Raw genomic sequence first — 519 nt, 5'->3', positions numbered from 1 at the left:
CAGCGATATGCTACTTCAGCATGACGCTCAGCGGAGCTCCGATCACGAAGGATCTCATTCTCAAGGGCTCGAAGAGCACCGCGAGTCACCGCCCGCCACTGACTCTTCTCGATGAGAACGGTGACGTCCGCCATCACGTTGAACGCCAAGTGGGACGACGTCGTCACCAGTGTAACGGGGTTACACATACCCTGGCAACATGGGTCCGTGTCACACCAGATGGGCTTGGTATGACCAAACCCAAACAAGAATACGGTACGGGGTTGGATATTCAGTAGTTATACATGTATTTAGATTTTACTATACATATTTGGGAAAAACTATGCATGTAAAATTAGGCGACTTTGCCGCAGATAAAAATAACTAAAGTTAGTTTTGGATTTAAACAGAAGAGTTAATTAGCCTCGGGTATAGGTTTTAATTACTCTTGGAGTAAGAGGATTGTGATCCGCTAGACTCGTGCTTGTTCTAAGTATAGAACAAAAGGTCGGTGACCTAATTTACGCTTCCTCTAAGCGC

This window comes from Plasmopara halstedii (assembly GCF_900000015.1).
Source record: "Plasmopara halstedii genome assembly, contig: Scaffold_658, whole genome shotgun sequence".
NCBI classification, from domain to species: Eukaryota; Oomycota; class Peronosporomycetes; order Peronosporales; family Peronosporaceae; genus Plasmopara; species Plasmopara halstedii.
The sequence above is the reverse complement of the archived record's forward strand: the minus strand, read 5'-3'. Positions refer to the sequence as shown.